Here is a 21,331-nt window from a genome sequence, read left to right as displayed (position 1 = left end):
GGGTTCTGAGAGCTTCAGCTCAGGAGAACACAGCTGGGAGGTGGAGGTGGGAGACTATCCTCACTGGAATATAGGTGTAGCTAAAGAGTCATTTGTCAACAAGAGAGATGAGCTACAGGCATTACTACAACATGGTATCTGTGCTCTATGTTATCAGAGAGGTAAGTACTATAATGGTCTTAGTCAGATCCTCACAGTGAAGAGGAGCCTCCAGAGGGTCAGAGTACAGCTGGACTATGACGGGGGGAAGCTGTCCTTCTACGACCCTGAAGACATGACTCACATCTACACTCATCAACACACCTTCACTGAGAAACTCTACCCATTATTCTATATAGGACGGGCTGGTGATGCCAAACACCCTGATATAAACATCTGCCCCTCAGAGGTGTCTCTCACTGTGATGTAGTCATGACAGTGAGGTGTGTGTGTGTGTTTTGTATAAAACCCTGTTGCACAGGGTAGCTGGCATAAAGCTAGATTAGATTAGCCAACCACATGCTAGTCATTTGAAACAAAGAAAAATAAATAGAAAATGTAGCTCGACTACATGTGTGTGTAATGTATGTGTATGAGAGAGAGATGAGAGGAGAGAGAGAGAGAGAGAGAGAGAGAGAGAGAGAGAGAGAGAGAGAGAGAGAGAGAGAGAGCGAGCGGGAGAGACAGAGAGACACAGAGAGGGAGACAGAAAGAGAGAGAAGAGAGAGAGGGAGAGAGACATAGAGAGAGGGAGACCGGAAAGAGAGAGAGAGAGAGAGAGAAGAGACACCAGAAAGGGAGAGGGACGACAGAAGAAGAGAGAGAGAAAGAGGGAGAGAGACACAGAGAGAGGGAGACAGAAAGAGAGAGAGAGGGGAGAGTTCAGTTCACTCATCTTTTAATTTGTGCTGATCTGCATAATTTAACGTCATGTTACAGTATATTATGCAGGACGGACCGGCAGACATGTTATATTGTGTTTTTCTTTGGTCATGACGTGCTTTATCAGGGGGTGTGGTCTTGGATGGGGATGTGGTGGGGGTTGATGTGTGGGGTGTTTGGGGGACTGGCTGTTCCGGGGGGGGGGGGGGGGGGGTTCACATGCTTTCGAGCAACACTGTACTTATTGTACTTATTTTATGCCTATTCTTATGTCTGTACTTTCTACATTGCCACTACTTTTATTGTCTTTTAAGATAAACATAAGATACGATAAGATGATCCTTTATTAATCCCCTTGGGCTCCTCCCCCGACTGGCCATCGGGAGAACCCGGAGTTTGCACAGATTAGTTCTTGTTTATGTTTTGCCCGCAGTCAGGCCACTGAACTTAGAAGCAACGCCAGGCCAGTGTCTCTAGTTGCGGGCGGCGGCGTGATGGTTAGATAACCTATAGGTGGGGAACTAGCCAGGAGATCACTGGGACAGAGGTAGATGCAGTCAAACAGGTTGGATAACTGCGTCCTCATCCTTCTCGCCTCACTCTCTCTCTCGTCTCCTCTTCTCTCTCCCGCGTCTCTCTCCTCTCTCTCATCTCTCTCTCTCTCTCATCTCTCTCTCTCCTCTCTCTCTGTAATCTCTCTCTCTCTCTCTCTCTCTCTCTCTCTCTCTCTCCTCTCTCTCTCTCTCTCTCTCTCTCTCTCTCCTCTCTCTCTCCTTACACACACACAAAGGGAGGCACATGTGATTGGTGGAGGCGGGGGACTATTACAAAAAAACAAAAAAGCCATCAAAATCAGTGTTGTTGCTAATCATGACACATGCCTGTAATAATCCCTCCCAGAAAAATCTACTTTGCATTTGATATATTGAAAATATTTCACTTTTTATGTGTTTTCATTTGTTTACAATAATTTGTGATGCCATCACACACACTGGCATTTAAATGGTTAAAATGTATTGAATATGTGGTGGTTATGATCAGGACTGAATAAAAGATTTCTGAAAGAAAAAGTGGTAAATTATTTCACATATAATATTTGTATGGTGTTTTTGAAGAGGACAATAGTCCCCTAATAGAGCATGATATTACTGTACAGTAGAGCAGGTTAACACTATAGAGCATGATATTACTGTACAGTAGAGCAGGTTAAACACTATAGAGCATGATATTACTGTACAGTAGAGCAGGTTAAACACTATAGAGCATGATATTACTGTACAGTAGAGCAGGTTAAACACTATAGAGCATGATATTACTGTACAGTAGAGCAGGTTAAACACTATAGAGCATGATATTACTGTACAGTAGAGCAGGTTAAACACTATAGAGCATGATATTACTGTACAGTAGAGCAGGTTAAACACTATAGAGCATGATATTACTGTACAGTAGAGCAGGTTAAACACTATAGAGCATGATATTACTGTACAGTAGAAGCAGGTTTAAACACTATAGAGCATGATATTACTGTAGAATTTCTATAGAAATGTAAAAAACAAAAACAATTATTTTTTTGAAAATCGATACCGATATTTTCCGATATCACATTTTATGCCGATATCGGCCGATAATATCGGTAGGCCAATAATATCGGACATCCATATTTGTTATCAACACATAGCAACTGTTGTTTCTTCCATTCTAAACATTCTGTGAAAATCCTTTATTATTTATGTAAACATTTGATGCATCATAAAAAAAAAAGTTTTAAGGAATTGTCTCAGTCTGCAATAACTCAATGTATACAATTAAAGCCCCACACCACTGCATTTGTGCACAAAATGTAACATTTATAGATGAATATATCAGATAAACACATTATGATGCAGCTTATATATTTAATAACTTTCCCCGTTGGTTATTGGCCCACAGAGGCCTTGCGTGGAACGCTTGTGTGTGGCTCTCTTTCCTTCCAACATGGCTACTTGTAACCATTGGTGACCACTTTGAAAAGAAAAGGCCAATTTCTATGCATTTAGTCGTTTGCATTCACCACTATGCTGTGGTAGAGCAGGTACAACACTGGGAAAACATGATATTACTGTTCCAACATGACTTGTTTATAAGATCCAAATATAAAATAGTTGATCATTCTCATACAGTATATGATTGTTTTGCACATAGCGACCGCCGTTTCTTCCAACATGGAAGCATTGTGAAATCATGCAAGAGTTCTTTCGGCTCGCGAGGCTATATAGGTAAAAATGGGCATTGTAAACATTCTCCACAAGGCCTCTATTCCATTACACCTCGAGCTCTAGGTTCGTCTCAGTTAGGGCTAGAACCCTCAACCATGTTACTTCAACTATCCAGTTTGCTCAGATCTAAGGCCTGCTGGCAGGTCATGGGAGAAGGCAAACGCCATGGAAACCATCACTTAGGGACTGTAAATGTATAGACAGTTTCTCTAAATGTACTCAAGTATATTTCCTGTGCTGTGCAAGCATTATGTACGCCTCGACAGGAAATAAACTTGGGTCCAAGCCACTTCCCATCATCAACGCAATTCCACTTAACGTTTCCATTTTCAGAAACGTCACGTGCCAATCTCATTCTCATTCTCAAAATCAGGACGGACCATTATGCTGCATTTACTAGGCGTAAGATTCAAGATACAACCATTTGTTACTCTGTGGGAGAAACATGTATCCTCTATTGTGTCTTGGAAATAGAATATCAACACAATGTCTGTAACTGAGGGGTACAATTCCCTGACTGTATTAATCAAGTATTAGTATCATTAAACTACTACCGTCTTATGTACATACTGGCCAATACCGTACACAGGTATATGATGATAACTTCTCCACAATAACACGGTTTTCCACACAAATACTCGTTTAGAATATTTATTACATCAAAAGGTATTATTACATTTATCATTTGAATGCACTTGTAAGGCAAAGAATGTGCGTAGGCAAGTCAATACTGAATATTAGGAATTCTCTATTGTACTCTGGGAAGGGGTGTACTACCGGTTGTAAGCCAGCAGGGGGAGGCAATGCTCTATGAAAGTCAAGGGTCCACAGGGCTTCAGCAAGGCACCTGGAGACGGTGTATTACTCCTGCTCCTGACGCGGGAAAAGCAGCCGCTGTAATTCCAGTATGCAGCAGCACAGGGGGAAGCCGTGGAGTCTCTGCTCCGACAGAGACGGGGCCTCGAGTGATGTCCTCACTGGCAGGTGTAGATCCCACAGCAGTGGGTGTAGACGGTTCTCTGCTCCAGCAGCCACAGTCAAAAGCAATAATCCTGCCGGAAGGTGGCTCTGCTGGCGCCGATGTAGGTATCCTCCGTGGTGCACGGTGGTCCACGGTTGAACGTGACGTTACTATCCTATTAGCACGCGGCAATAAGTGCTCTATGTAGCACTTACGAGTCTTTGACTCGTAATGAAGGCTTTTACTAGTAAGTAGCGAACGATACGTTAAACAAACGTAGTAGGATAAACACAACTCTATTTGAGGCAATACGAGCCCTGCTGTACCGCACGTTGCGTAGTGGGTAAGGCTTTACTTGGTAACTGAACCAGACTGAACTGAAGGCGAACTGAAAAGGGAAGTTCTGTATTCGCTGGTCATATTTATACGTACGGTGGACAAATAGTGCCGCTCTGCTTTCGGTAGCCGTATTCATGGGCAGAAGCGGGCATGTTAAGACAAGTCATGTCGGTAGCTTTCAAGTCAGCTCTAGGGGGTAAGTCACTGGCGCCTAGGGGATCGCTTCCAATAGGAGAACGAATATTATGGTCTGTCCTGTACCAGGTAAAGGGATATTCCGTGTATATGTACAAAGAATATACAAGGGATATCAAACGATATACAAATATTATACATGGGATCTCAGGCAATAAATATATATATTCGGTTTAATCTGACCCTTTGTAACAGCCGCCCCCTAATTAGTCCCACCTAATTAGCTAAGCAGAGACAGATTAACCGCACTGTCCACTACTCAATGTCCGTTGTGAGGGGGTCGGTCAGTTCACAAAGTCATGGGTCATGGTCGTCATTAAGCGAGTCGGGGAGCCTTGGCGACTCTATCAGCTTCGCCACGGGTCGGTTGTAGGTCCGCCCTTGGCCGAGCGCTTCTGCCACTCTGACCCTTCCGTCGGCACCAGTGGTCACTTTGCTTACGCGGCCGGCCGGCCACGCAGCTCGGGGTAGTGACTGGTCTATGGTCATGACGACTGGACGGGATGAAGGGGGGCTTAGGAGGAAGCGGGCCTGAGACTGCTTTGATCTGTGCTTGGCTGTGCTTTCTCCTCCTCCGTCTGTTTCTCTTGTTTGCTCTGTACCCCATCTGAGGAGGGGCCGGTCCCGGCCGCCCCGTCAAGGAGTCGCTTGGGGTGCTGGGTTCGATGTCAGCCACGTCTGGAGCGCAGCTGAGGGGGGTGGAGTTCCGAACTCCCTCTGGTACCCACGGTTCTCTCACGGGCCTCTCGCTTAATGTCAATAGCCTCTGCTGTACGGGGGAGAGGCCGGTGTCGCTCGCCTCTGTGTGTAGGCAGCGTGTAGACGTGGGTTGACTGTCAAGTCCGTAGAGGGGGCCCTGGAGCGTCCATCCCAGTCGGGTCTGAACCGCGACTGGGCATCCTTTGGGTCCGACGTGGGCCGCCTCAATTGGGAGAATGAGGTCCGCGTGGTCGGAGCCGATGAGCAGGGTCGGTGTGGCGCCGTCGATAAGCGGTATAGGTAGTTGACGTAGGTGCACATACTTAGCCATCAGCTGTGGGATGGGGTAGGTGTACTGAGACAAGCCTATGTCGTGGCTGGTGAAGACGTTAGTTATACTATACTGCTTCTCGGGCTGGTCCACCGCTGCTATCTTGAAGGAGACCCTTTCACCCTTTATGGTCTTCTGGTCCCTTCTGATGGTGCGTATGGTCATTGTATCTTTGACACCTCGCAGGCCCAACTGGGCTGCTGCGGAAGCGAGGAGGAGATTATTTTCAGACCCATCGTCCAGGACGGCGTAAGTGTCCAGGACCTTGTCCTCGTAGCTCAGGAGCACTCTGACCACTTTGAGGAGCACACGGGGGGTCCCGCTATGCTGGTCAATGTGGAGCACTCCTGTGGGTGGTGATGTAGAATCTATATGGTGCGAGTCGCACCGTGGCTCCCAGTGTCTGCCGTAGCAGTCGGGACACCAGGGAGCGGTCTGGTGGAACTTTGGTGCTGGTGCCACCGCCTCGGCATGGTACATCACCGCGACGGGCCCACTCTGTTGTCCTGGCTGACGCCTGTTGATGTCATGCAGGACCTCCAAGTGGGTGCCACCGCACCTGCTGCACTTCTTCTTCAAGCGGCACTCAGCTGCTAGGTGGCTGCGCGCGCAGCGGAAGCAGCGGCGGTGGTCCTTGACCCACTGACTCACATCATCCGTGGTCAGCTTCTTGAAATCTTCGCACTGATACAGCCGATGTTCTCCCTCACAGTACTGGCACTCAATCTTCCACTGGTCCTCTTTCGTCGAGGGGGTGTTGTGGTTCTTGTGTGGTACTGATTCGGCTTGGTGCATAACGGTCACCAACCGGCGGTTATCCGTTTGTCCCCGAGGTCCGAGTCTTGGGCTTGGTCCACTCCATACGAACGTGTCGAGTCGTAGGCTACTGACCTCCCTGGCGAGGAACTCAGATAGGTCTAGGAGGGATGCCTCTGGACCGTTGGGGTCGCGGTAGTCTCTCAGCCGCCTGAAGCGCTCTTGTCGGGCGGGGGGGAGCTTCTCTAATATCCTCTCTACGTTGGAGTTAGCGTACAGTTCGTAGATACCCTTTTCCTTTTGGGACCCCAGCATCCCTACCAGGGACTGTACTTTTATAGACAGGTCATCTAGCGCTCTGTTGTCTCTGGCTGGGGGGAGACGGTCAATGTCTCTTATCTCCTGTATCACGTAGTCCCATACGCGTCCATACCGTTGGTCGAGTGCTGCTAGAGCCGCTGTGTATGGGGTAGTAGAGTTGGCATAGGCCAGCGCTATATTGTGCGCTCGGGGCACCTTGAGGTGCTTCAATAGCGTAGCATACTTGTGGCGTTCATCAGCTACATCAACCATCATTGTCTCTAAGCACATCCGTAGTTCCGTGTACTGTGCTCGGTTCTCATGGGTGAAGTCTGGAAACGTCGGTGCGCCAAGGTACGATGCCATGGATGACTGGCACATCGGTGAGCGTTGGGGAAGAGGCCTCCTAGGCGAGTCTCCCCGTGCGTGTCGTCTTGGGCTGGTACTTGGTGGGTACCGAAGGTCGGGTACCCAGGTGCTGTCCCTCGGGGCTGGCGGTGCGTCAAACTCACCCGTGAGTTGAGTCTGGGGTTTGTAGCGCAGGGCCTCGGGGCTGACTTCTGGGCTGTACTGGACCTCCTGGTCCAGAGTACGTTGCTGCTGGTCGGGGCTGTACTGGGCCTCCTGGGCCAGAGTACGTTGCTGCTGGTCGGCTTGACATTCCTCCTCTTCCTCCTCCTCTTCCTCTGCTAGGACCTGGAGTCTTTCTGTTCAGTCTCTCGGCGTGGTTTGGTTCTTCCCGGTTGCTGGGTCTCGTATGGACCGGCCGGGGAGGGGGTTCGGAGACGTGGACAGGATCCTCCTGTTGGCGGGGTCCCGGGTCGCTTCGTCGGGTAGGGGAATGTGTCCTAGACCCATGTCTTGACGATCTCTGAGAGCTCCGTGTGGAGTGAGGGGGTGTCGCCATGGCAACCAGTTTGTCCATCAGCTCTGCCTGCAGCCGGTCGCGCCTCTGCCTCGCGCTGGGCATGGGCTGCGTCGCGCGCTGCTTCGCGCTGGGCATTGGCGACGTCGCGCTGCGCATTGGCGCTGGCCTGGGCAGCGTCGCGCTGTGCGTTGGCGGCGTCGCGCTGGGCATTTGCGACGTCGCGCTGGGCATTGGCGGCGGAGTGCTGTGCATTGGCGGCGGCGTGCTGTGCATCGGCGCGGCTTCTCTCAATGTTCTCTTCTGTCTGGAGGCGTCTGGTCTCCAGTCTTATGCGGTCGTCTTCACTCCTTTGTTGCGCCTGGAAGCGCTCTCGCTCGACCTGCAAAATGTTCGCGCTCGCGCGTCTGTTGGCGCTTGAAGTCGATCGCGTTCGGTGGAGGCTGCCAGGGTGGCGATGAGTGCTTGCGCCAGCATCTTGTCCGCCGCGCTGGGGGAAGACGCCGTTCGGGGCGATCGGCTCCCGGCAGTACTTGTTGGAGATCCGTTCTCCTGTTGCGTACCGAGGAGATCCATCTCCTGGGTGCGCGTCTCTTCTTGTGGTGGGTCGGGTTCCATCCCGGGAGGGCTTTCTTTATCCTGGAGCGCTCCGGGGACTACCTCGTCGGCGTTGGTCGGGGGATAAAGTCGTGTCAGTTCCCTCCTGGTCCCCACCGTGAGCTTGGTCAGTTACATTAGAACCCACTAGGGCCTCTGTTGGCGGGGTAGCCTGGTTGGTAGGGTCGGACATAATTTTACTATCCGCTTTAGTTATTTTATCCGTATTTAATGTCCCTTTAAAGCTAGGTATTGGACTGACAGAGTATGCCTCTAGATAGGGAGGTAGGCTGCCGTCTGCGCTGCGGGCGATCTAGCTTAGGAGAACCGTTTGTGGAGTGTTCGTCATCGGCCATGTCAATATAATATTATATTAATATTACGCTAATTATTATCTCCGGCTCGAAGGACCAATTGTAACTGAGGGGTACAATTCCTGACTGTATTAATCAAGTATTAGTATCATTAAACTACTACCGTCTTATGTACATTACTGGCCAATACCGTACACAGGTATATGATGATAACTTCTCCACAATAACACGGTTTCCACACAAATACTCGTTTAGAATATTTATTACATCAAAAGGTATTATTACATTTATCATTTGAATGCACTTGTAAGGCAAAGAATGTGCGTAGGCAAGTCAATACTGAATATTAGGAATTCTCTATTGTACTCTGGGAAGGGGTGTACTACCGGTTGTAAGCCAGCAGGGGGAGGCAATGCTCTATGAAAGTCAAGGGTTCCACAGGGCTTCAGCAAGGCACCTGGAGACGGTGTATTACTCCCTGCTCCGCGGGGAAAAGCAGCCGCTGTAATTCCAGTATGCAGCAGCACAGGGGGGAAGCCGTGGAGTCTCTGCTCCGACAGAGACGGGCTCGAGTGATGTCCTCACTGGCAGGTGTAGATCCCACAGCAGTGGGTGTAGACGGTTCTCTGCTCCAGCAGCCACAGTCAAAAGCAATAATCCTGCCGGAAGGTGGCTCTGCTGGCGCCGATGTAGGTATCCTCCGTGGTGCGCGGTGGTCCACGGTTGAACGTGACGTTACTATCCTATTAGCACGCGGCAATAAGTGCTCTATGTAGACGCACAATTACTCACTCCACGTGGTCTTTGACTCGTAATGAAGGCTTTTACTAGTAAGTAGCGAACGATACGTTAAACAAACGTAGTAGGATAAACACGACTCTATTTGAGGCAATACGAGCCCTGCTGTACCGCATGTTGCGTAGTGGGTAAGGCTTTACTTGGTAACTGAACCAGACTGAACTGAAGGCGAACTGAAAAGGGAAGTTCTGTATTCGCTGGTCATATTTATACGTACGGTGGACAAATAGTGCCGCTCTGCTTTCGGTAGCCGTATTCATGGGCAGAAGCGGGCATGTTAAGACAAGTCATGTCGGTAGCTTTCAAGTCAGCTCTAGGGGGTAAGTCACTGGCGCCAAGGGGATCGCTTCCAATAGGAGAACGAATATTATGGTCTGTCCTGTACCAGGTAAAGGGATATTCCGTGTATATGTACAATGAATATACAAGGGATATCAAAACGATATACAAATATTATACATGGGATCTCAGGCAATAAATATATATATTCGGTTTAATCTGACCCTTTGTAACAATGTCCCATTGGAATAGCTCTCCACACTCCAGATTGTTCCCCTACTACTGCAAGAATCTTCTGTGCAACATCACCCCCTGGTGGCCCTTGATGACACCTGCAAGTGAATTAGTGTCTTCACAGCAGTGCAGAGATACTGATAATCAGGATTCAATTACTCACTGATTATTATTATTATTATTATTATTATTATTATTATTATTATTATTATTATTATTATTATTATTATTATTATTATTATTATTATTATTATTATTATTATTATTATTATTATTATTATTATTATTATTATTATTATTATTATTATTATTATTATTATTATTATTATATTATATTATACTATATTAAATTATATTATATTATATTATAATATTTTTTTTTATTATTATATTATATTACATTATATTACATTATATTATATTATATTATATTATATAGACCACTTATTTTAACAGGTAGAGCTATTATTTTAACAAACAAAAAAATACCACTTACTGCACCTTTAATCTTTCCTAACCCCACTACAGTCTCCTGTTCTGTCAAAGCTCCACCTCTTGTCTGACTCGATATACAGGAAATAAACACCGGAGTTGCTACACTCTTCTTCGACCGCCACTGAGATACCACACACCTGCTGTAAAAGACTCCAGATAAAAACCACAGCTCGTACTGAAGGAGTAGGACTAGCTTTAGACAAACACAGGAAGGAATAGTGATCAAACAGTGACTTCTACCAGCTGGCTGACTGAATCTAAGTAAGTTTATAACAATTGTCATTAAAAGTGAACGTAAACTTCAGGGAGCATTCCAGAGGAGGGAGTGTTACTGAGAGACTAAATGGCTTCGTCTCATTGTGAAGAGGATCTGTCTTGTATCGTGTGCCATGACATCTACACAGATCCTGTCGTCATGTCGTGTGGCCACAGCCTCTGTAACGCCTGTCTGCAGGAATACTGGAGAGACAGAGAAGACAAGGACTGTCCATATTGTAGGGAAGTCTCTTCAAGTTCAGATCCTCCTCGTAACTTTACTTTGAAGAACCTGTGTGAGGCCTTCAGGGAGAGAAGCCAGGGAGCTCAGCAGGTCCAGAGGTGCTCTGCAGTCTGCACGGTGAGAAACTCAAGCTCTTCTGTCTGGATGACCTCCAGCCCATCTGTGTGGTGTGTCAGGCCTCCAGAAAACACAAGAGCCACAACTGCTGTCCCATAGATGAAGCTTCGGAGGACCACAAGAAGAAGCTCCAGGCTCAACTGAAGACCTTGCGTGACAAACTAAAGGTCTTTAATGAAATCAAACAAAAATGCGACCGCACAGCAGAACACTTAAAGGTCCAGACCCCTGCACACAGAGAAGCAGATTAAGGAGGAGTTTAAGAAGCTTCACCAGTTTCTCCCACGAGGAAGAGGGGGCCAGGGTAGCTGCACTGAAGGAGGAAGAGGAGCAGAAGAGTCAGCCGATGAAGGAGAGGTTTGAGGGGCTGGAGAGAGAGATGTCAACCCTTTCAGACACGATCGGAGTCGTAGAGCGGGAGCTGAGAGCTGAAGACGTCCTCCTTCCTGCAGAACTACAAGACCACGCTGAACGGAGCTCGGTGCAACCTGCCTCGTCCACAGCTGGTCTCAGGAGCGCTGATAGACGAGGCCAAACACCTGGGCAACCTGACCTTCAGAGTCTGGGAGAAGATGAAGGAGAAGGTCAAGTTCACTCCGGTCACTCTGGACCCAAACACTGCACATCCCTGCCTCTCTATATCTGATGATATGACCAGTGTGAGACACACACACACATGGCAGCAGCTCCCTGACAACCCAGAGAGGAACATTAAGTATAACATTGTTCTGGGTTCTGAGAGCTTCAGCTCAGGAGAACACAGCTGGGAGGTGGAGGTGGGAGACTATCCTCACTGGAATATAGGTGTAGCTAAAGAGTCACATGACAGAGAGGGGCTAGAGATAACACCACAACATGGTATCTGTGCTCTATGTTATTGGAGTGGTAAGTACTCTAATGGTCTGGTGTTCGTCACAGTGAAGAGGAGCCCCAGAGGGTCAGAGTACAGCTGGACTATGACGGGGGGAAGCTGTCCTTCTACGACCCTGAAGACATGACTCACATCTGCACTCATCAAACACACCTTCACTGAGAAACTCTACCCATTCTTCGAAATAGGACCGGCTGGTGATGCCAAAAAACCCTGATATAAACATCTGCCCCTCAGAGGTGTCTCTCACTGTGATGTCAGTCATGACAGTGAGGTGTGTGTGTGGTGTGTTTGTATAAAACCCTGTTGCACAGGGTAGCTGGCATAAATTAGATTAGCCAACCACATGCTAGTCATTTGAAACAAAGAAAAAGAAATAGAAAATCTAGCTCGACTACATGTGTGTGTATGTGTATGAGAGAGAGAGAGAGAGAGAGAGAGAGAGAGAGAGAGAGAGAGAGAGAGAGAGAGAGAGAGAGCGAGAGAGAGAGAGAGAGAGAGAGAGAGACAGAGAGACACACAGAGAGAGAGAGAGAGAGAGAGAGAGAGAGAGAGAGAGAGAGAGAGAGAGAGAGAGAGAGAGAGAGAGAAGAGAGAGAGAGAGAGAGAGGAGAGAGAGAGAGAGAGAGAGAGAGCGGGAGACAGAGAGACACAGAGAGACACAGAGAGGGAGACAGAAAGAGAGAGAAAGAGAGGGAGAGAGACACAGAGAGAGGGAGACCGAAAGAGAGAGAGAGAGAGACACAGAAAGGGAGAGGGAGACAGAAAGAGAGAGAAAGAGAGGGAGAGAGACACAGAGAGAGGGAGACAGAAAGAGAGAGAGAGGGGAGAGTTCAGTTCACTCATCTTTTAATTTGTGCTGATCTGCATAATTTAACGTCATGTTACAGTATATGCAGGACGGACCGGCAGACATGTTATAATATTGTGTTTTTCTTTGGTCATGACGTGCTTTATCAGGGGGTGTGTCTTGGATGGGGATGTGGTGGGGTGGGGGTTGATGTGTGGGGTGTTTGGGGGGACTGGCTGTTCCGGGGGGGGGGGGGGGGGGGGGGGTGTTCACATGCTTTCGAGCAACACTGTACTTATTGTACTTATTTTATGCCTATTCTTATGTCTGTACTTTCTACATTGCACTACTTTTATTGTCTTTTAAGATAACATAAGATACGATAAGATGATCCTTTATTAATCCCCTTGGGCAGGCCCCGACTGGCCATCGGGAGAACCCGGAGTTGCACAGATTAGTTCTTGTTTATGTTTTGCCCCGCAGTCAGGCCACTGAACTTAGAAGCAGGGCAGGCCAGTGTCTCTAGTTGCGGCGGCGTGATGGTTAGATAACCTATAGGTGGGGAACAACCAGGAGATCACTGTGACAGAGGGTGACGCAGTCAAACAAGTTGGATAACTCTCTCTCTCTCTCTCTCTCTCTCTCTCTCTCTCTCTCTCTCTCTCTCTGGTCACACACTACACACTAATAAGCATTGGAGGCTGTTGACAGAGTCTGGCTATGGGGCGACAATAATGTGGTCAAGAGGCATGGTTTCTACCTTCAGATATTAATCAGCGTGGTTTATTATTTTCATGGTAAAGCAGCAGCACATGAGTTCTCTCCGTGAGAGGCAGGTGGGAAAGAGGTAGAGGGGGAGGAGACATCTCTTTAAATACTCTCCACCTGGTGGTAGCATTAGTGGCTCCGCCTATAGCGCCCTCTAGTGGAAACAGTTATGTACAGTCAGTGGAAACAGTTAAATACAGTTAGACAGTTACTTGCAATCCTACATAGAACCTCTAACTTTAACACTCCCACTTAGGGTTGTATAGCAGCACACTGTATAACTTCTTCAAAAACAATTTACAAAGAAAATAATACAATTCAGAACATCAAAAAGAATATGGCAGTCAATATTTACACACCAAACATGACCTCTGCAAATCTCTTCAATTTCAGTTTGGAAACAGGTTTCCTCATACTGTCTGCTACCATGTCGTCCATTGGACAATAAATCAGTGTCATTCTTTCTTCTCTGATGACAGATCTGATGAAATGATATTTTATATCGACATGTTTACATCTATGTCGGCACACAGGGTTTCTAGCAATCGCAATGGTTCCCTGGTTGTCCTCATAAACAACAGTCTTCATATATATATAGGTGTCCATCATTTCGAGCAGTTGATAGTGCCCCTGTGGGCTGCTTCTTTCTGAAACACAGCTGTTTATCTGCTGTACCTTTGAGATAACGAAAAACATGTTTTGCTGTAATCCAATGCTCCTCTGTGGGGTCAGCTAAATGCTGTGACAATTTACTCACTACAAAACATAGGTCAGGTATTTAAACCTGGATTCTACTCCTTCTGTATTTAAACCTGGAGTATCCTCCTCCTGCATTTAAGCAGTGTAGCCACCCTCCTTCCGTATTTAAACATGGAGTACCCTCCTTCAGCACTTATGCAATTAGCTACGAACCTTACTTTGTACTTGTCGTGGTCTTCAATACCCTCCTTGATTGAATGCACCCATTTCCCTCCCACTGTCTGTCTGCCCTCTGGTAACTTGGTTAGAGTAAAGGTGTGGTTGTCCTCTAGGGACCTCATCTCCTCATCCATTGCTCTCTCCTATTTACTTGATTCAGGGGACACTATGGCCTCTTTAAAGGTCGGAGGTACCCCACTGACTACTCTGTAGCAGTAATCAATGGTGGTAAGTGTACTGTCATCCTCGTCACTTTCTCTCCGGGCATAGTCTGTCAGATACTTTGGGGGTTTGTGTTCCCTTGAGGGATACCCCCCACTGCTTGGGGCACGTGACGTCACCCTCGGGTGCTCCTCGTCATCGCCCTCTGGGGGTTGCTGGCTGTCTGTCTGCACGACCGTGCTAAGTACACTGGGCTGAGGTGTCTCTGTTTCTTCACACCTTACTCTGGAGTCCAGCTCTGGCTCCTCTGTCTGTGTCTCGCTCTCACATGTTGTCTTTGTGACAAACTTGACTAGCCTGTGTTTCTGCACTCTCCCTTTACCGGGATGATAAACTAGGAAAGCGGGGCTCCCTTTGTCGTGCCCTACAAAGAGTCCTTTTTCACATCTGGACTCGAGCTTTCCTCTGTCCTGCAGGTAAGCATGACACACTGATCCAAATTGGTGCATTCTAGCTAGATTACACTTCTTTCCTGTCAGTGCTGTATACGGGGTGGTGCCCGTGGCCGTGTGCTTATTAAAGCACCTGTTTCTGGTGTAAGCGGCTTCTTGCACCGCATAATGCCATAGACTCTTAGGTAAGTTACTGTCTACTAGCTTACACCTAGCCATTTCGAAAAGAGTGCGCCATTCCCTCCCTGCCACTCCGTTCTGGTGTGGGGAATATGGACATGACGTCTCGTGTCTTATCTTGTTCCTTCTCAACAGTGATTGGAACTCTCTGTTTGTGAACTCGGTTCCGTTGTCGGACCTCAAGCATCTTACGTTACCATAAGGGGCTACGTCTGCCAGGAATTTCTCTGTGGCCTGGAGTGTGTCACCCTTTGCTTTGAGAAAGTAAACAAACACTGCCCCTGTGCACACATCTGTAAAAGACTGTACATATCTAAAGCCTCCTATGGACTCGTCGCTTACTGGACCGGCTAGATCCGTGTTAACTAGCGCAAGTGGTACCTTTACTTTTTCTGTGGGATTTCTGTTTCTCGATTGAGTAAACGTCCCCATTTTGCACACTACACATTCTTTTTCAGGTCTACGCTTTTCACCTTCAATGTGCATACCTTCTGTCACTGCTTGCAGTTTCAGTAAATCCTCGTAATTACAATGACCCATAATCTCATGCCATGTCTGAATATCGTGACTGACCGTCACGCTACACATATCATTATTATCATTACACTTGTCGTTGTCATTACACTCTGTTTGCAGATAATATATTCTCTGGTACATCTTTATGTTAAACCGTGTACCGTCAGGCTCTACAAGAAAATGTTTACCTTTATCGAAGAATACTTTGGCACCGTTTGCAGTAGCAGCTATTACAGAGAATAGTCCTTGTGGGAACGATGGTACGTAGAGAGCGTTCTTTAACGTCACTGTACACCGGCGCCCCCCACTGTCTGTGAGGCATACCTGTGCGTCTCCTCTCTCTTGCGCCAACCCGTAGGTGCGCTTCCCGTCTGCCAGCTCCATGCTGTGTCTCTCCGGGTGGAAAGTGTTGTCAAAGTTCTTGAACCGGCTCCTGTCGTTGATGACGTGGGACGACGCACCTGTGTCCACGATCAGTCCCTTCCTCTGGGCCTGCTGCAGCTGCGCCGGCCTGGCAACACACGCTTTCCGCGCCCCAAAAGCGAAATCTTCTTGTCACGTTACTCTCCGGGCGTCGTCTCGATCCGTCTCACGTCGACCGCCGCCGCCATCTTGTCCGCTGCCGCCATCTTGTCCACAGCCGCCATCTTGTCCGTAGCCGCCGTCTCGTCCATGGCCGGCATCTTGTCCATGCGCGTATCGCGCGCTCTGGTCGTGTTTCTTCATGCACGCTCTGTCTGTGTGCCCTGTGGATTTGCAGAAGCTACACCAGACAGTCTTTGTGCAGTCGCCTCTCCGATGGCCTTTCTCTCCGCATCGCCGACACGCCAGCTCCGCCGTGGGCCTGGTCTTCTCCCTCGGCGTCGCTCGGGCCTTCAGCACCCTCTCTCCCGCCTCCACGGCGGCTGGGTGGGTATCTTCTGAGGCCTCGAAGTTTCGTAACTTGGCCTTGAACTTTCCCAGCGTCATGTCCGCTGAACCGTGTGTTACCAGGAGTGTGAACGGTTTGTACAGCTCCGGTAGTCCTCTCATCACCATCGCCATCATTAGCCCATCACTTGGTGCTTCTCCTGTACTCTTCAATGCCATGTCATGATCTGCTCAGCTCTGATGACGTATTCGGTCACAGTCTCGGTGTGCCCCTTCTTCAGTGCTGTTAGTGTTATGTAGAGGGCCACGACTCGGGGTCTTCCTTGCCCGATGTAATGTTCTCTCAACACCCCCAGGCTTTCTCGGCCTTTGTCTTTTAGTGTCGCGGAATATCAGCCCCAAGCTTGTGTCGTCGAGCAGTGGTGCTAACTCACAGTATGCGTCTGCATTACGCTTGTCGTCCAGTGCTTCCGCCGTCAGGTCTCCCGTGGGGGCCGTCAAGATCGTCGTCTTCAGTCCCACACTGTGCATGATGCAGCATAACATGTGCTCTTCCCAGAGCTCGTAGTCCTCTGCCTTTCCATTGAATGAGGGCCATTTGCTCCTTCCCTTGGTCACCATCCTCTTGTTTGGTGGTAGGCGTAGCTTTAGCTCTTGTTGGCCTAGCGTCTAGCCACGCGGTACTCCCGGTGTTAACCTAGCCTATACTTCAGCTAAACTTGCTACCCTTATTATTTTGCCCCTGTGTGATCTGGGCCCATAACCTGTTGACAGAGTCTGGCTATGGGGCGACAATAATGTGGTCAAGAGGCATGGTTTCTACCTTCAGCCAACTTCAGAAAATGTTCTTGTAGAGCCTGACAGTACACGGTTTAACATAAAGGTGTACCAGAAAATGTATTATCTGCAAACAGAATGTAATGACAACGACAAGTGTAATGATAATAATGATATGTGTAACGTGACTGTCAGTCACAATATTCAGACATGGCATGAGATTATGGGTCATTGTAATTACGAGGATTTACTGAAACTGCAAGCAGTGACAGAAGGCATGCACATTGAAGGTGAAAAGCGTAGACCTGACAAAGAATGTGTAGTGTGCAAAAAGGGGAAGTTTACTCAATCGAGAAACAGAAATCCCACAGAAAAAGTAAAGGTACTACTTGCGCTAGTTAACACGGATCTAGCCGGTCCAGTAAGCAACAAGTCCATAGGAGGCTTTAGATATGTACAGTCTTTTACAGATGTGTGCACAGGGGCAGTGTTTGTTTACTTTCTCAAAGCAAAGAGTGACACACTCCAGGCCACGGAGAAATTCCTGGCAAACGTAGCCCCTTATGGTAACATAAGATGCTTGAGGTCTGACAACGGAACCGAGTTCACAAACAGAGTTCCAATCACTGTTTTTTTTTTTATAAATGTTTTTATTTTCAATTTTCCAACATAGAACAAGACATCACAATACAATACCATTAACAATAATAATAATAGTAACACTAACAACAATAATAACAGCACAAGACAGGCAAACAAGAAAGTAAAATAATACAAATTAAATACAAAAAAAAAGAAAAAAAATAAAGTGTGGCTCTTATGTGTGTGCATTATCTATGTGTGCTATATATATGTGTGTTCTACCTACCCATGTGTGCGTGTGCCTTACCTATGTACGTGTTTTATGTGTGAATGTTTGATATGCCTATGTAATTTGCGCTTGCATGTTGCATGTGTGTGAGTGACGTGTGAACGTCAGAAGGATCCGCCCCTTCCTGACAAAAGAAGCCACCCAACTCCTCGTCCAATCAACAGTCATCTCCCGCCTCGACTACTGCAACGCACTGCTCGCTGGCCTCCCGGCCACTGCCACTAAGCCTCTTCAACTCATTCAGAACGCAGCGGCCCGCCTGATCTCAAACCTACCGAAGTCGGCCCATGTCACCCCACTTCTTAGGGACCTGCACTGGCTCCCCATTGCTGCACGAATCCGCTTCAAGGCCCTCGACCTAGCATACCGTGCGGCAAAGGGAACCGCTCCCGCCTACCTCCGGTCAATGGTCTCTAACTACACACCCTCAAGACCCCTACGCTCTGCATCTTCTGGCCGCCTCAGACCTACTCCTATCCAATCTCCGGGAGGGTCATCAAAGAGAAGTCGCCTATTCTCAGTCCTTGCCCCACAATGGTGGAATGAACTACCCACCCCCGTTAGGACAGCCGAAACACATCCAATCTTTCGCCGTCGACTAAAGACGCACTTCTTCAACCATTATCTGGAGAAAAAAAAATCTAACCCTAACTAACCGTACTGTTATGCACTTGTCCTAATAAACTAACCTACACTGTAGCACTCAACACTTTGATGAACATTGTTGCTCAGCTGATAGAGTTGTGCCCTTTTAGCTAAATGACTAAATGTAAATGTGTGTTCTATGTGTGTGCATGCGTATATGTGTGGTGTGAGCGTCTGCATGTGTCCGTGTATACAGTATGTAAGCACCTTCGCATCAGTTACGGTTCCCTCGGCAACAATGCCAGTACAATCAGACAAAACAAGGCAGCATTGGTCCATTGGGAGGTTACTGGTAATGGGGAAATCCGGCGAGTACAGTGGTGGATAGCGAAGGTCCAATATGTGACAGATAAGGGTCCCAGATTTCATAAAAAGTGTCCAACTTGGAATGCAGCATGCACGTGATATACTCACAGGGAATGCATTCCATTATGATATTGTGCCATGACCTCTTTGATGGGACCTCATCCTTGATCCAAAACAATAGGATGTTCTTTCTAGCAGCAAATGTCAACAAATTGAACAGTCTCTTATGTTTGAAATTGGCAATATGAATATCTGGGAGGCCCAGTAAAAGGCAGAGGGGATCCAGCTCGATGGGGGTGTGAAATATGTCAGATAGTTCCTCTACGATGTCGAACCAATAGCTCTGAAGCTTTACACAGGTCCAAAAGCAGTGGACGTGGTTTCCAGTCTCTATCTTACATTTAAAGCAAAGTGGGGACGTATTGGGATCCATTTTACTCTTAAGGGCGGGGGTAATATGAATGCGGTGCAAGATTCTAACTTGAATAGCCTTGGTGCGGTTGCAAACAGAGATCTTTTTTGCGTATGTCCATGCATCCTGCCAGTCTGCATCTGTGATCTCTATGTCCAGGTCTTTTTCCCAGGACTGTTTAGTAACAAAGGAAGATAAAGATGAATTAAGGTTCAGAGTACTATAGAAGATAGATATTTGTTTTTTGGGGATCTGCACAGAGAGGGCTTTCTCCACCTGCGAGGTGGAGCTGTTAGTTAAAAGCGAGGTGTCCTTGGTGATAAACTGCCTAATTTGTAGGTATCTAAAAAATTCCGCTTTCAATAGGCCATACCGCTGCTGCAGCTGTGTAAAGGACATTAGGGCCTGGCCATCAAACAGGTGGCCAAAATCAGTTATGCCATGCTTATGACAGGTCTTGAAGCCGCCGCCAATTTGGTTTGGCTTAAAGTCAGGATTGCCTACGATCGGGGTAAGAGGAGAGGTCAGCTTGGCTCGGCCCTCCACCTTACGGACAGTCTTCCAGGCCTTGACGGAACATAGTGTGATGGGGTTGGAGCATATTTTCCTAACAGACTTAAAGTCTTTTATAAATAATAGATTCCATAGGGGGGACTTAGATTGCGAGGATTCAATGTCCAGCCAGATTGACAGTGGGTCTGATCTGAACCAGCCGACAAGTACCCTAAGGTGTGCTGCTAGTTGGTAATGTCTAATATTAGGTAGGTCTAGACCCCCATCTTCACTATCTATCTGTAATTTGGCCATTTTCAGACGCGGTTTCTTCCCATTCCAAATGAATGAGCTTAGCCAGCCTTCTAGCACCTTGATAACCTTGTTTGTCAGCAGCACTGGGATCATTTGGAGAGGGTATAATAGTCTGGGGAGTACGTTCATTTCGACAAGGGCTATCCTACCCAGCCAGGAGATCGGTAAAGGGGCCCATCTAACTAAGTCTGCCCTTATGGTGTCTAAAAGGGGGGGGAAAGTTGGCCTTAAACAATGTATCATAGGTGGGTGTCACAAACACTCCTAGGTAAACAAAGCCGGAGGGCGACCAGCGAAATGGGAAGGGCTCGGGCAGGATCGGAATGGATTTAAGTGTCCCAAGTGGCATTGCTTCGGATTTGGAAAAGTTAATTTTGTACCCAGAGAAGGTTCCAAATGTGGAAATCATGCGGGTTAGACATGGAATTGAAGAGTCAGGTTTAGATATAAAGATCAGTACGTCGTCCGCGTAAAGAGTGATTTTGTGTTCCCTCTCGCCCACTCTAATACCTGAGATCTCGGCTGACTGCCTTATGGCCTGCGCGAGTGGTTCTATGGCCATGTCAAATAGTAAAGGGCTAAGAGGATCCCCTTGGGGGTTCCCCCGTTGTAGAGGAAAGTTGTTAGACCTAAGTCCGTTAGTCAGGACCGCCGACATCCGTGAGTTGTAAAGAACCTTGACCCAGTCAATAAACGTGTCTCCTTGGCCAAATTCAGCAAGGGTTAGAAACAAATAGGGCCATTCTACATGCCTTCTCCGCGCCAAGTCATTTGGATGATATTAAGGAGCCATCTCATGTTGTCGGTAGAGTTCCTACCCTTAATAAAACCAGTCTGATCTTCGTTAATAATAAAAGGGAGTACTTTTTCCAGGTGCATGGACAGGATCTTGGAGATACAACTTTTGGTCCGAATTAAGTAGGGCTATAGGCCTATAGGAGGCGCACTTTTCAGGGCATTTACCCTTCTTAAGGAGAAAGCAAATATTAGCCTCCCGTAGGGACTGGGGTAATATCCCCACCTCAGAGGAGTGATTAAGCATTGCCAGCAGGGGATCCAAAAGAATATGACCGAATTCCTTATAGAAC

General features: G+C 47.6%; 1 protein-coding gene and 1 pseudogene across 5 annotated transcripts in view; one reads left to right on the top strand and one right to left on the bottom strand.

The window, feature by feature from the left end:
• Window positions 1–21,331, bottom strand: part of mtmr1a (myotubularin related protein 1a) — a 367,207-nt gene that overhangs the window by 247,291 nt on the left and 98,585 nt on the right. The gene's annotated exons all lie outside the window — the stretch shown is intronic.
• LOC311227571 (zinc-binding protein A33-like) lies at window positions 10,605–11,986 on the top strand (annotated as a pseudogene). Its single transcript has one exon. The product of its transcript is annotated as a zinc-binding protein A33-like (transcript).

The sequence above is a fragment of the Notolepis coatsorum genome, assembly GCF_963971535.1.
Source record: "Notolepis coatsorum genome assembly, chromosome: 4".
In the NCBI taxonomy this organism is placed as follows: Eukaryota; Metazoa; Chordata; class Actinopteri; order Aulopiformes; family Paralepididae; genus Notolepis; species Notolepis coatsorum.
Note: the sequence above shows the minus strand (reverse complement) of the source record. Positions and strands in the feature narration are given on the sequence as shown.